This window comes from Hippocampus comes, unplaced genomic scaffold, assembly GCF_001891065.2.
Source record: "Hippocampus comes isolate QL1 unplaced genomic scaffold, H_comes_QL1_v1.1 scaffold104, whole genome shotgun sequence".
In the NCBI taxonomy this organism is placed as follows: Eukaryota; Metazoa; Chordata; class Actinopteri; order Syngnathiformes; family Syngnathidae; genus Hippocampus; species Hippocampus comes.
Window position 1 is genome coordinate 1261747 of NW_017806072.1, and position 13989 is coordinate 1275735.

Here is a 13989-nt window from a genome sequence, read left to right on the forward strand (position 1 = left end):
GACAAAACAATGACAATACTTTTGACACTGCAATGTTTGATTGGGTTTTTTTGTTTGTTTGTTTTTCACAATGAACAATCCCTGTCATCGACTCTAGTGAACTTTCTGATTTTGGCAAGAACATTTGGGTATCAGCCCATAATAAGCACATGTCACCAGCAAGTCTCTGAACAACATTAATATTTTCCTCATGTTTCTGTATTTTTGTAATATTTTCTCCTCTCTGAATAGTTTCAAGTAAGAAAATATTGGCTTTTTTTTTTGTTTTGATTTAATATGATTGAACATTGGAATTTATTTACGAGTCGGCCTCACAGTGCAAATGTGCAGGGTTAGATTCCGGCTCTGGCCTTCCTGTGTGGAGTTTGCATGTTCTCCCCGGACAAAACTCACGCAGGCACCGGGAGAACATGCAAACTCCACACAGAAAGGCCGGAGCTGTGTGTGTGTGTGTGTGTGTGTGTGTCAAAAAAAGTTCAACAGTTAACATTCAACGTCCTTTTTTGTTTTTTGCCCACAGGTACAGATGACGACTGACAGAACCCTTTCTACGATGGAACTTTCCTGTACGACTGAGAGCCTCCACAAGCATTCAACTCACGTAATTGTAAACCTATATTATGATACATCCAAAATTTTAAATCAATAAGGCACACGTTACATTGATTAATTCCGTGTTACTAGTTAGTCAGAAAATAAAGCCAGATGCATGTCATGTGACTTGAAGTTAAAACTTGGAATGTAGCAGTTCTGTAACAGATAAAGCAATTGTTTCCCTCGTGCCAGATATGAACTGAACATCGTCCAAATCAAATGAAAACACACCCTGACTTTGATACTACAAGTCTCATTTTCAACATTTTGCTGCAGGCTGTTACTGTAGCTGATGTCAATGCTCGTTTCTATTGACATAGTCGACAGAACACACGATGGAGAATGTGTGCTTCCATCAACACGACACATCCACAAACACACCTATTGTACTTAATACTTGAAAATCAATCTGTCTCAGCTTTGAAGCATAATATTTTTGGCAACATGCCCAAAATTACAGGAAGGGAAGGTTAAAAAAAAAAAAAAAGATGAGCTACATACTGTACATGTGTGCTGCATTAAAGATTGCTGATTTCCTCAGCTAATGTGCCCTGAGGACTTTGTCCACATGATATGACGGAGCGACATGCTTACTGTGAGCCATCGTGTACCGGTCTGCTACACATTAGTTAGATAACCTGATTTTACTTAGCTTGTGTTTTTATTGTTCAAAAAAAGCACAGCTGCTAGTAATTCAACGCAACACAAAATGTATTAAATTAATGGTGGTGTTTTGTTTTTTTTGTTTTTTTTGAAAGGAAATGTGTACCTGGCTAGGAATTAACAAGCACAATTTGATTAGTTTCACTGGAAGAACTACACGCGTTTTTTGTTGTTGGGGTTTTTTTCTGTGTTTGAATCCAAATAGTGCTTGTATTTTGGGAATATCTGTCAAAGTTGAATGAACAGGTTTCCATTTCGATGTAACAGACGCAAGAAATTGTAGGATAGTGAATAACTGGTGCCACCTAAGAGATCATCCTGCCATTTCAATGGTTTTATGAAAATACACCAAGTTATCAATTAATCAAAGGAAGAGGAATGAATTAGTTTCAGTTTTATATTGATCAAAGTTTTGTCTGTTTGCTTGGTGAAAAACACTTGCTCCTTGTTCATCTGGCTGGCTTGTAGTGGATGTGACAAACGGAATATGTTTTCAGCAGAGTACCTGCCCTCTAACCGAACAGAAAAAATGAAATTCACACTTTGTCAGCTTTCTTTTTCTCCCAGTTTCGCCAGTAAAGATAATTGCATGGAACTGCATGGCAATTAATGGCTACGTATTGCTATAACCAGATTTCTTCACATTCTGGATCTCATTTACTTTTGGTTGCACATGTAAAAAAAAAAAAAAAAAAAAAAATTAGGCGCAAACTTGATTGTTCATGCAACACAGGTGGAAGATGATCTCCAAACCGTTTCCAGTCAGGATTTGTGTCTGCCAAACCGGCAATACTGCCGTTCATTTTGCACCTTCGAGGAGGAGCATATGTTTAATTTATCATGTGCATTGTCATTTATCCAACTTGATGAATCGCGCTGACTAATTTTCTGTTTGAAAGGCAGGTGCAAGCTAGCATGCAATCGTCAGTACCCGATAGCTAAAATAATGCAAGGATTCAGAGTACCTAAAAGGAACAAGCATTTCACACTTTCATGCACCCTGTCTCCTGAAAACATGACAAGCTGTCCACTGTAGTAACCGCTGTCCCTGAAATGGTTCATGTATCATGACAATCTTGTCTCGGATACTGAATATCAGTGACAGTTTTTCACATTAAAAGACGAGATAGTTGATTGTGTTGGTTTTTTTTTTTGTCATGGTTATTTTTTTTTTTGCACATGTTCCAGACCACAAAATGTCGATGGAATTCACTCACAAAAAGAAACAGGGTTTATCACAAGTGGAACATAAATTACAACTTGATATAATTACTTGAAGACATATCTGAAAAGATTTAGATCCTGGTTTTAATATTTCATTCCAACTTTTTGGAATTTTTGATTGTATTTGACTTGCGGCATCCGCATAAATCCTTCCTGCACATAAGAGCTTCAAGAAATGACTGTCCCTGTTTTCTATTTAACAACAGTTTCGCATTGGCAGCAGTTGATAAGATTGAGCGCTTCATGTGGGGAACATTACAGATTGTTTATTAAACCCAACTTTGTTGTTGTCACATCAATGTTAATTGTCTTTTAACAATGATGTCAGGGTGCAAGACTACATTTCTTTCTGCAGCCAAAGCCACAACAGTTACGGAATAACGCAACCAAGATTCATGTCACCGCTTTCATTCATTCTCTTCTGCACGATGTTGAAAAGCTGAATGTTGAGTATTTTCGCCCAAGTGAAATAACTGGGGAGAGCTTTTGTGTGCGTCTTCACAAAGTCAATGTTCTGAACAACGCATATTTTCTCCTGCGCACGTCTACTTTCAAGGAGGTGCACCTCATTCATCCAATTCTTCCTGTTCTTACGTTTTTGTCTTCGGTAAAACTCCCTCTCAACAACATATTCACTCAGGTGGTTTCGTGCATCATCTGGGTTTCTCAATCCATTTTTTTTTTAAATGATAAACGAACATGACAATGGCTGTCCGATTTGGTTTTATGTATGCTTTTCTGTCTGTCAAAGCACTTTGAGCACAGGTTTTTAGAGAGGCTATCTATAGAAAGTTAAAACTTTAATCGGAAAGAGTACCAAAAGGGAATAAAGGTAATATATAAAGATGTTATTAATAATATTGTGAACAAAGCTGTGATGACTAAAGATTTTCCAAAAGTCAAAAAAAAAAAAAATCATCTCGATGAATGCCTTATGAAGAACTCCATGATGAATAATTCCTTTGCATCCCACATTTTATCATAATGCTTTCTTACCTACCTTTTAAAGAGTTTTATTTGCCCAACGAGACTCAGAATGGGCTTGCAACCCTGTCTGCAAGTCATACGTACAAACTTGAGCTGTGTTGTAATCATCTGCAATCTGTCAGCGTCATCAGGGTTCTCCCAGATAACTATGGAATGACTGGACCTTCAAGAGCAACCGATCCCGGCCAAATTCCATCTTTAGAGGAGGATAACAGAGATCGCGCTGGTCCTTCGTTTGCTAAAAAAAAAAACGTTGACTGAACTACTGTCTTTGAATTGCCAATAACGATGTAATAATGACTCGCATTCAATCTAATTCTGACCTCAGCCACAGGTGCTTTCTCTTTCACTTCTTGATTTATAATTGTCTCAAAATGCAGTTGTCTTTTCGGGCTTTCTCTTCCACCCCACTCCTTCACGACTTCCTTTTTGCTCTCATATGTCAACATCTCTGAGTAGTTTAACACACCCCAGTCAAGTTCAAGCAACACCCAGTGTACACCGGTGACCTTCAAAGCAGCTGCAGATCTGAGTACTAGCTGACTGCAAGACAACTCGAGTCCAAGGTAGCACTGACAGCATCATCCTAGCTTAATGAGGTAAGAAGAAAACATGCTCTGTATGTACTCCAAACCAGTACTGCATGTACGCAAGCACATGCAAGGTAAACTGTGATCATTAAATGGAGCCTCAGATAATGGGGTGCGGGGGGGGGGGGGTCATCAAAACGAACACATTCACTATGCATTGGACAGGGGTAGATGTTGACATGAAAAAGAATTTTACACCCAAACGACATGACTTCTTTCAGGAGTGCTAATGCTGAGCAAATTAGGAAGGCGTGGCAATCGCACAGGTTTCCCAAACAGTAAATCAGCGGAGCATGAGAGTTCATCAAGTTCAAATGGAAATCAAGACAGATTTGATGGAGTAAAAAGAAACAATGCAAGCGTCTCTTCACCCTGAAAATGCAAACACAGCCATGTATCGTTTGACACCTGCGAACAATAAAAGACGTCGGAGAATTTAATCATCTGAAAAGTGAACGCGTGCTTCGGAAGGATCATTTGGCATTTCATAAAGGGAAAGGTCAAAGCGGGTCAAACAACATCGGTGCCTTTCCGTGTATGATACACGATGCAGTAAATGAAAAGGAAATCCTACCTATCATTCATGGTCTTACTACACATCATTTATCTTGACTGACTGCACCTGGACTTCAGCCCTGTCTGTCTACCTCCTTAGCCAATTTTTTTTTTTTAAGAAAATAAACAGCCTACCTTAACACACTTCAAGGCACGTCCCTAATTTGAACTCGCAGTCCACTGTACTGCCAAACATTCCTGCCAATACAAGCTTTAATCCTGCCAATACAAGCCCCACAAAAATCCCCTTGAGGGAGAATTTGGAATGCTGGAACGTGTGACAATGGACTAACAGTGGGACATTTGGACGAGCTGCAGTTCCAAAAACGATAGCAAAACAATATTTATGGGTCAAATGGAATGCATCAATCTGACTGGAACAGTGTGCCGGAGTGTGTAAAATAATGACGGCGGTAGATCCCAGGTGTCCCCCTACACACAAAGCACCGCTGCTCTTTACCGAAGTGCAAGTCACAATGGAAACTTAGATAACGGTAAAATGGATATCCCAGTGAACTGATTATGTGAGGTTTTCAATACGTTGAATTTGGTCTGTGAATTACAGTGCTATATATAATTTGTATCTGCATGTGAGGCTTAGAAAAGGGAATGTTTTACTATACCTTTATCAAAACTGCTCAGAATTAAGTGTCAGGAAAGCCTTGCTGTTTTCTGCTATGCATACATTTGCACACAAGGGAACCACGAGGAATTTGGGGCCCTGTGGAAAAAAAAAAAAATCTCACTTTGGGCCCAACACCTTCAATGCCGCAAATTGAAAATATTTAACCCAAGAGCCCTGTCAGACACGGGCCTTTAGAATTGTCATCACAACACCTGTGACATTGCCCCGTGTTCAACAGGAATTACACATGACTAATACACAGCTGATTGAAGTAAAGTGATAAAGACATGGCAATAAATCTAACTGCTAACGTTTTTTTTCCTTAAATACAAGTCTGGCATTGCATAGAATTATTGAAAAGGCTGTCTGTAGTTTCAAGAGCTGGCTGTCTGAGACAAAAAAAAAGCGAGTTGAATCACAGTTAAAGAACTGTACACTATCCATTTTGTTATTTATACATATCCAGATAGATCCTTCTGCAGAGGGCTCTGTTATCAAACCGTTGTCCTTCAAAGACTGCTTGACGCAGGGGACTCAGTCCATGTGTGCTGAATGTCCACCCCCTTGTGGACATATTCGGTACTGTACATTTTGCTGCATGTGGTGTCCTAGTCTTGTATTGAACTGGGGTTCTCTTCCGGTAATTTGGCTTCCATTCGTCTCAATCGATGTGTGTTTGGTTCACTAAATTGTCCATAAGTGTAAATGTGAGTTTCGGTGTCTCTGTATATGGCTGTACCCCACCTCTCACTCTAAGTCAGCTGACAAAGTCTCCAGCCTCCCCATGACCTTGCACTATAAGCGGGTGGATGATTAGCAAACTGGCAAAGCCGAAGAGGACAAGGAAAAAGTAAAAGCTGCCAAACCAAAGCCCTGTAGGCCTTAAAGCAAATCTGTATTGTACAATGAGTCTTTTCAACATTTGTAGAAATGTTATGGTTTCAAAATCCCACAAAACTTAACATTTGACATTACTTAAAAAAAAAAAAAAAAAAGCAACAACCACTGTGCTGCTCCTCCATGCTTGTCCTGTCATATTGAAATATGCATTTTTCAGGACTTCTTGGGATATGGAAGGCCGCCAAGTGCGAAAATTATGCAGACTTAGAAATAGCAGTGGCGAGGGATGCAATTTTGAGCGTTATCGAATTTAGACAGCCTACTTGCAGGGCGACGGAGTCATCAACCCTCAGATGCATTTTTCGCAAGGATGCAGCTCCTGAATTAAGACACAGCAAGCGAGTCAGCATGGATCGAGTGTTAGCACAATCAGTGATGCTAACCAATCAAAGTGCATTTATGCACATAAATGATGTACTGTATGTGATTTTGGTCTTGACTCAAATGAAATAAGGAGTTGAAAATGAAATGAATCAGTGCAATTCATTGAATAATGAGTAATCTATAGTCCACGGCAAGAAAGGAAGTCAACCAAGTAAAACATAAGCGACACTAAGTGTAATTTAACAACACGTGAAGAGAGGAGGCTGTATGCGCCGGTAGGGCAGTTCCCACAGAAATAAAATGGCCATTTCTAGCTTTTAATTGCAAACAGACTCTCATCACTGGCAATTAAAACGGTCACTGTCGGTCCAGATGTCATTCATCACACAGACAGGCCAATTCATGCATAGCTGGGCTATTTCATTACTGACGTAGATGAGCAATTGTTGATTTTAACTGATCGCATCGGTCTGCATGCGAATGAATAATATGGGTACAAGAACAATGGCAACATCTGAGAAAAAATAAATCTATAAAAATACGAGCCCTCATGAAACAACAAAATCTAACACCATCAAGAATGACGGAAGATCTTTTTGCATGTCAACAACCAGCACCTCATGTAAAATTACCCATTACAGACAACACACGACATCTCAAGATCACAGCTCTGTTGACAGATTTCTATCAGAAAAAGGGAAACACATTTTTGGGAGCCTATACAGTAACTAAAAAATATATATATCGAAATGACATGTAATATAAACCATCTGGATACCTCACAGCAGGTTCCCGGGGCTTTGCTATCATTTATCAGTTATCAGCTGTGTCGCGGACATTATTGCTGGCTTGAGAAAGCGTGTTCCTTTGACCCGGAAGTGCAGAGCACTAAAACTTAATGTCAGTTTTATGGCATTGTCCCCATCCACCTCAAATTTAAGAGCCGTATTTGTGCTGATTTCCTCTTAATAGCATGAGCAGGTTGGAGCATCATCTGAGCTGAGGGCAGAACGCCATTGAAGCTCACTCTCCCTGTCAGTGATTCGAATGTACTCAACCTCACACAATGTAGCTCACAAAGACATTGGAGAAGTGATACTCATCCACAATTGGGTCAACACGAGACTTTGCACTAGCTCGACACAGCGCTGTTCTGTTTGTGTGTTCCGCTGGGTTTTACAACCATAAATCAGATCCTCGCACATAAGCGTTCAGGTTCGGGTGTTGAGAAACATATTTGAAGAATAAAACAACATGTCAAAGGGCAAGAAGCTTGGCGTTGAAATTGAGTTTGAATTAACCGCATTAGTACATTTCTGTCCAACTGCGCAGCTCAAATAAACAACCACGCTCCTCTGCAACTTCTGTGGTGAGTCAAATCTGCGCTCTTCCACAATGACTCAACAGACACCAAGGTGAGCAAAGATAAAATATTCACTTGGTTATCTGGATATATAGTTTTCGCTGAAGTACAAAGAAACAAACAAAAAAAAAAAGTTATTTTGCCAGTTTTGCCAGGCACAGACAGAGACATAGTGTACTAGGCTTCTCCTCACTGTTTCCAGCCGAAACCTCAGTCAGGCCTCAATTTAACATGGCTCACAATGATGTCTGGAAAAAAAGAAAATATGCCAGCACACATATTATAATATTAATTACCAGTACCGCAGTGTATTTGTGCGCACAAAGAGGAAAAATAGATCACAAACTAAAAATAAGAGCGATGTCGAACCAGAGAATTTGTCCACACAGAATTGTTTTTCAAAGAGTAAAACAGCACCACATTTTGCATTCGAGGCCAAAGTAAACGTGAAAACCCGACACATTACCCTTGAAAATCTTTTGGTTGCTATGAAGGCTTAAACAGACTGATAAATGACTGGATGAAAAGCTGCTGCTGTGTCCTTCTGGTCACGCAAAAGAAGATAAAGGCATTGGGCGGATGGATGGCAACCGTGACAAGTCGACTAAACAAAGCGGCTGCTCTTGCTGTGTTATGGAAGCTATGGTGTGTCTACTCTATCCCATCCACCTCTGACTGAACCAAAGCCAGATCACTTTAAGGAAGAGAACCAGTTATTGTTAAGACCTCAAAAGCTTTGGGTGGTCCATGTTAATGATGTACACGCGTGCATGATGTGTGCCAGACAGGAACATGCAAATACAAGCCTAATAGAGTTTGATACATACATGCTCTGTTGAACGCATGCCATTTTCTCTGCCGCGAGAGAACCGCAGCACGATCAGCCACACTTCCTGTGCATACGTATACCTCTGATCTCGGGAATGCATTTTTCTTCATGTTTTTCCATACTTTACTGATTGCATATCCAGAAAGGCTCTCGTGATGACTCATAGCACCTGACTGTGTGCCAGTGGTATGTCAATAAACACGTGTACACACATGCAAGAAGCACAGATAGACATCATGAGACATCTTTTCAACTGTGGACAACCAATGACACCAGCACACATCACTACATGGGTATGAAGCAAACCTGTGCAGACCGCATTCATCCAAAAGAAGTATCTCTACACAAAGTCAGTGGCATGACTTGGGCCCATGAATGCAGAACAAGAGTGCAGTAGAATAGAATCTGTTACGACAAATGCTTTGCATTTTTTTGCAAAATTTTTGTGCAATTTGAACACCATCTCCAGAGCAAACGCCTCTAAAGTCACACAAAAATACACATTTTATATACCAGATAATAATATAATATTTTATAATACCAGATCAAAACTAGCATTACCTCCAAAATAGTAATCATCCATTTGATTTACTGTACAGGCAACAGTCTAAAAATTAATGGTCACTGGACAAGACAAGCAAAACAGCTATTTTAAAACATAAAATTTTAACGAATAGAAGGTATCAATAAACATCACAGATCAGGAAATATTGCAAATCTGTAACATAGCAGAAGGGCAGTGACAAAATCAGTACACATATCTCTGTCCTTACTTCTCAGTAAAAGGACAATGAGACCATCAATCCATTTTTTTACACTGTTTATCCTGTTTACGCCCTGGACTGATTCACCCAGATATTCACATCTATAGCCCTGTTCACACGGCAAGATTTACTCCGACGCTGCACCGACTCTACGCCAGTGGAGCGTTCACACGTGCAAATTTACTTCGACGTAGCGCCGCTCAACAGCCTAGTGCGCATTAAATTTGATCCACCTCAGGGAGGTGGTTTAAAAATTTCCTCCGAAGCAAATGCTCGTTTGCGAAGCAGCACCGAAGCAAATGTGCGCGTGTGAACGCAAGTGGCGTAAATTTGCTCCAGAGCAAATGCTCGCTTGCAGGGGAGTGGCCTCGCTACGCTCGCTACCAGACGCACGGAATCCGACCCCGGTCGACAGTAACGAGGGGGCCAGCGACACAGACGAAGCCCGGCCGTGGACCCCCGTCCCTGGTAAAAGTGTCGGCGATTTAAGCGGTGAAGACAGCGCTCACGATCAAGACGAGAATCGAGAAAGCGGTGACGTCAGCCGAGCCCGATTTGCAGGCCCGAGCCTGAAGCAAACCCGACATTTCATATTTTATTTGTGAGTATTTTTGGGAGAAAAAAACACAAGATTTCTTACGGTTAAAATAATCTACATATTTTTATGAACATTATCAATGCATTTGCACAACGAAATAACGCTGAAATACAGAATAAGAGGCCAGACAAAGAGAAATCTCGATGCGCATTTGCTTAATTATGCAGAGAAATCCTGCGGCTTACTAGGCTTTAAATAGAATAGTTCAAATTAAATAAATAGGTAAAGATATCTGAAATTATTTCTACAGGATTGTTTAAACGAAATTAACATACATGCGCACTGGTCTGGCCGGCTGCGCTCCTGTTTAGCAGTTAAATAGCAATTAAATTACAGCGCATTCTCTGTTTTATCCAAATTGTTTGTTTTAAAACAAGTATTCCTTAGTTTAGTATCCGCACATTGTTTTAGTATACATTTTTTAAAACATATATTGTGGCAGTCATCAGGAGCACACACGATTGACTGTAAACACGTCTTTATTCCACGACTGCCGACAAGTGGATCTATTCTGAACAAGGACAGAATAGTGTCCACCATAATATTTATTAAAAGAAAAATAAATAAAAGTCCGCGAGAGAGAAGCCCGACCCGAACCTGTTTTACTTCCGCATTCCTGTCGTTTTGGTCCGGAGCAGAAAGTGCACGTGTGACCGCAAGTTCGCTGCTTCGACGCTGCGCCGGAGTTGTCACGCTCAGCGGCTTTGCACGTGTGAACGCTCCACAAAATTTGCTCCGGTGTAAAATACATCGCAACAAAATATTTCGGAGCTGCGTCGGACCAAATGTGTGCCGTGTGAACAGGGCTTTAGAGTCTTCACTGAAAGGGTTCCGTCAGTCGTCATCTGTACCTGTGGGTAAAAAACAAAAAACAAAAAAGGACGTTTCGCTTCTCTCACAGAAGCTTCGTCAGCGGTAGACAACTCTGAAGTCTCCGTGAAGACTCCGGGAAATTGCTCTGCGCTAAAAGGCAGAGCGTGGCCTATTTGAGGACTGGGTGGGGATGGTAAGTCACGCCACTATGGTGAAGAGGCCCATTGATTTCTAAATTCCCTATCGTTGGGTCTTGATTAGGCCTATTGTTTGGGCTTGGGCTGAATAGCTACTTTCAGTTAGCCTGATCAGCCAGCGTTGGATTGGCTATTTCACCCAATTCGGGTTACTTTTGACCCAGCAGTTTTCAGGGTGTAAAAGCAAAACAGTCGAGGTGTTATTGTTTATGTCAGCCTCTGGGTTGCAACGTAGAGGCAGAGGAGCTTAACCTCCTGTACCTTCTGCATACCGTAGAGAGAATAATGCCTTGAGTGATTGGGACCGGGATCAGAAGACAAAATACAGAAGAATTAATAAAAAAAAAAATTAAAAAAAAAGATATCCTTTATTTGTCCCACACTGGGGAAATTTACAGCCTTCAGCAGCAAGATTGTGGGTAGAAAGAAGAGAAAAGAAAACACAGTTCAATTAAGTGCAATATAAATACAAATATGGATAAGGTCAATAAGTTCAATTAAGTGCAATATAAATACAATAGTCACAGTACTATTCACATTCACATTTGTTGTCATATTATTTAAATAATTTTATGATGACCCCTGAACCCCAAAAGACCTCAGTTTCCTGAGTATAAGGTACACAGACACCCCTTCTCTTCTTTTCTCTCTGTTGGTTGGTTTCCTCTCTGTTTGTTTTAATTTTCCTAACTTTGCCAAAGGCCCATTTAGGGTAGCTACACCCTTCACCCTCTCTGAACCGTGAAGGAGGTATCAGATTTAACCTGTCTCCTATTTACAATAACTTGTTGACCACCAAGGGACATAGACAGGCTGATCAGGCTAACTGAAAGTAGCTATTCAGCCCAAGCCCAAACAATAGGCCTAATCAAGACCCAACGATAGGGAATTTAGAAATCAATGGTCACCATAGGGGCGTGACTAACCATCCCCGCCCAGTCCTCAAATAGGCCACGCTCAGCTTTTTAGCGCAGAGCAATTTCCCGGAGTCTTCACGGAGACTTCAGAGTTGTCTACCGCTGACGAAGCTTCTGTGAGAGAAGCGAAACGTCCTTTTTTGTTTTTTGTTTTTTTACCCACAGGTACAGATGATGACTGACGGAACCCTTTCTACGATGGAACTTTCCTGTACGACTGAGAGCCTCCACAAGCAGTCTTCACTGAACCAAATATGCATGTTTTGGAATGTGGGAGGGAACTGGAGCACCTGGAGAAAACCCACACAAGCGTGGGGAGAACACGCCATCTCCAAACAGGAAGGCCTCAGAAGAGATTTGAACGCTTAACCTCAGAGCCGTGAGGCACACATGCTAACCACTCACCCATAATGCTGCCTGACAGTATGTCATCAATACAATTTAAAACGGTAACATTTCATTTTTGTAATATGTATGCATTGCTGTTTAATCCCGTGTTGTCACTGTCCAGTGTTGACGCTTGCGGATATGTGTCACTGGAAATGTGCGAATGTAACAACAACATTGGGTCTGGACATAAAATAAGAATCGGGCAGTTGGACCTGCAGTCTAAATCAAGCCTAAGTTACACACAAGCAAACAGTGCTCATAAATATAGTTCAGGAGGTGAATGGATGTCAGTCCCCTGACAGTAAGCGGCTTGCAGCATGTGGAACACAGCTCATAAATCATAGCACCCATTCACAGTAGTCAGCTATTTCGAGAGAGTAAACCTTTACTCAACGCAGTCACTTAAAAAGACAACTCTTCAGCATTAATACATTTTGACAAGCTCTGTCATTCATATCAATATAATATGGGCAATTATCATGAGGATATTCTTGGCCGGGGTCAATATTGACCCGGAACAAACTGTGTGGGCATGTAAAATGAACTGTAGGTGACAGTTAAGAGCTCCTGCAGCAAATATTGCTGTTGTTGTATATTCTGTTTAAATGTTGAATCACAACATTGACATATATTACTTGCGTCTACAACAAAGCCGACTTTCACTTTGTGAAAAGCTGTCTTCGACATGTTCCCGAGAGATAAATCCCGAATCTGGTCAACGGCCTGGTCTCCTTTCATTATTTCCTCTCTGTCAACTACAGTTGGTGGACAGTTGTAAAATCTGGAAACTCTCTTCTGTCTAATATACAATGTCAATACATTTCAAAGATTCAATGTTCAAAAATATTGATCACCAATGACAAAATATGACTGAATGACTGGTAAGATTTATTTGGCATTGAAATATTAAAAGCCATTTACCTGGTCGTTGTGAAAGTCTACTTCTTATCAAAACAAATCCAAGTATCTCATTGGTGCCATACCACCGCCCCCGTGTGGTAAAATATTGAATCACCCCTGAAAAATGCTTTTGAACGACTGCTGAAAACCTTCACCATCACCCCTTGGGATTTCTTGGGCAATGTATTGAGAGTTTTTGGATATATATTAAGTTCAAGCATTTGGTGTCAGCATAGATTCAGAAAAAAATACCCTGTTTGTTTTAGGATACATTTATTTGTTGGGATCAGATTTGGGATAAAAATAACAGGTAGTTTGTTGAGCATGACTGCACAGAGACTAATTATCTGATTCTAATCTTTTTATGGCTATCTTTTGGAGATCGGAACATGCTTTGCAGACATGCAGTTTGCAAGACTAGAAATGAGAAATCAGAATGTTGCGCATTTACACAAAGCAAATGTTTACAGATCATAATAACTTTAATCTTGCATCTCACACAGATGGCCATCTTTAATAGACACAGATTTCAATTATTTAGTTGGGTTTAGGCGCAATTAGAATGGAATTAAGTGCTGTACTTACCCTCCCATCTGTGTATGGATCAACAGCTGCTCTCAGCTGGTGTCACACTCCTATCAGAGACCAAATGTATGTTATGTAACACATGCACAAGAGCCAAAAAATAAATAAATAATATATATATAAAGAGAGAGAGAGAGAGAGAGAGAGAGAGAGAGAGAGAGATACACACGC

At 40.5% G+C, this 13989-nt stretch overlaps 1 protein-coding gene across 1 annotated transcript in view; it reads right to left on the reverse strand.

Moving 5' to 3' along the window:
* The window catches only part of znf469 (zinc finger protein 469), a 219954-nt gene that overhangs the window by 189110 nt on the left and 16855 nt on the right, over positions 1–13989 (reverse strand). The window contains exon 2 of the mRNA XM_019894127.1: positions 13819–13868. The gene's annotated coding sequence lies outside the window, so the exon portion shown is untranslated. The remainder of the gene's footprint in view (positions 1–13818; positions 13869–13989) is intronic.